Source organism: Taudactylus pleione, unplaced genomic scaffold (genome assembly GCF_031769625.1).
Source record: "Taudactylus pleione unplaced genomic scaffold, aTauple2 ptg000016l, whole genome shotgun sequence".
Classification (NCBI taxonomy): domain Eukaryota; kingdom Metazoa; phylum Chordata; class Amphibia; order Anura; family Myobatrachidae; genus Taudactylus; species Taudactylus pleione.
This window is the reverse complement of record NW_028284418.1, coordinates 27,400,475-27,402,662: the sequence shown is the minus strand read 5'-3', so window position 1 is coordinate 27,402,662 and position 2,188 is coordinate 27,400,475.

Here is a 2,188-nt window from a genome sequence, read left to right as displayed (position 1 = left end):
ATATGCATTTTATGTGATATATATTTTTATTCATTATGTGTATTTTGATAGATTAAACTTTTTATATCTTGTAGCTAGCGCTCCTATTTCTTTTGTGAAATTACCCTTATTTGTTGCTAGTGAGGTTCAGCTCCTAGCAGTAGTCCCCTAGTACAGTGTATTGACAGTTATTGCATTTTATTGAATATTCTACCAGTTTGAAGTAAATTAGTTATATTAGAGCCTATAGGTTTTATTTTTTGCTTCTTTACTAAATAGACCCCTATATTTTAAACAAGGTTTTTCTAAGATGTAGATATTAAACAGTTTGGGGAAAATACGAAATATACCTCACAGCTAATTGGTCATGCTGCGCGGTAAAATGCTATCCCCATGCTGTAAACCAGGGGTTAACGTGCGCTAACCCATTGATTCTAAGTAAAGTGCATAATCAATGGGTTTCACCGCTCCTTAAAATGTAGAATCTGCATTTTAACACAGACTTTTCTTCGCAACTAATGAGACTGCGAGGAAAAAATCTGCCTTTGGTAATTAGCTTGCAGACTTCTCACAGCTAATTGAATTTTGGGGACTACGGCCTGGCTTGAACAGAGGGCCTTGGACTAGGATGATCCTCCCTGGTTGCCTCCAGTACCCCTGGGTTATTATTACCAGTGTTTGCTACTGTCTGCCTATCTTAAAAATGCTGTAATATATGGCAAGGTTGCCCACTCTTGCCATTATCCTTTGCCTTATGTATTGAACCATTGGCGGCACGCATTAGGACCCATATGAACATTGGAGGGTTAAACAAATCAGCTCCAGAAACCTCCTGTTTGTACAAAACGCTGCCGCTTTCTAGCAATTCATCACTCACCTGTTCCTGCAGGTCAGGTCTTCCGGAAATTCTCAACATTGTAGCCAGCATCCTCGGGACATGGGCGCCGCCATCTTGTGTTTTATCATGTGATTGCAAGTCAGCCAGTCCGGGATCAGTTTGGCTGCACATGACTGTTGCAGCCAATCCACATCCAAGCTGTCCTATAAATCACTTCCAGGACCTTCCATCAGTGCCAGTTCAACTTCTGTGATTCCTGTAGTCTACTTGGATTATGCATCTCAGTTCTCTGGCTCCACAGTACCCTCCTGCTGCTGAGTCTCTGTTTAGCAAGCTGAGCTATTCCCTGCAAAAGCCTGTGTGCCTGATAAGCTTCAGGTGCTTCCACTGTTCCCACCTGCTGCTGGAAAACCTCCATTGCTGTCTGTCTGGTCATCTGCAATACCAGTGTAAAACTACAAGTAGGCTGCATACACACACAACAATTTTGTTACCAACGATTTTATGAACGATTTTTTGTCAGATTATCTGTCAGATTTTTTAAAGTGTAATGAATGATTTTTTGAACTACAAATGATTTTTGTTACTTCCCTTGATGAAAATCGTTCAGTTGGTCAGTCAGAATGAACTACAAACTAGAACGCGCATGAACAATAATCGTTCATCATTATAACTCAAAAACTGAACGATTTTTTCAATGATTGAATGATAACGACGTAGTTATAGTTAAATCATTAAAAAAATTGTTACGTGTGTATGCAGCTTTTCTTTGCATTTACTGTCATCTGCAATACCTGTGTAAAACTACAAGTTATGGAGCGTACACACGGTCAGATTTGTCAGACTTGTCAGATTTGTCAGATGAACGACTGAACGATTGAACGATTTGAACGATTTTACCAAAGTTTTGAACGATTTGAACGATTTTTGACTGCATTAAAGTGAATGGAATCGTCCAAGTCTGACTGCAAACCCATCAGATGTCAGATATCGTTATCTGACAAACGGGAACGTGCATCGTTGATCGTCCATCGTTCAGGCATGTCAGATATGAACGATTTTCCTTCAGATATGAACGACTGAACGATTTTTAAATCGTTATCGTTCATATCTGAAGGAAAAATCTGATCGTGTGTATGCACCATTATTCTGCATTTACTGTCACCTGCAATACCTGTATAAATTATAAGCTACTCTGCAATACCTGTCTAAACCACAAGTTACTCTGCATTCACTGTCATCTGCAATACCTGTGAGGATTTACAAGCCACTTTGCAAGACTACACTATCTTTTGTTCCTGTTTTTAGCATGGACAATCCACAAAAATATATATATATATATATATATATATATATATATATATATATATA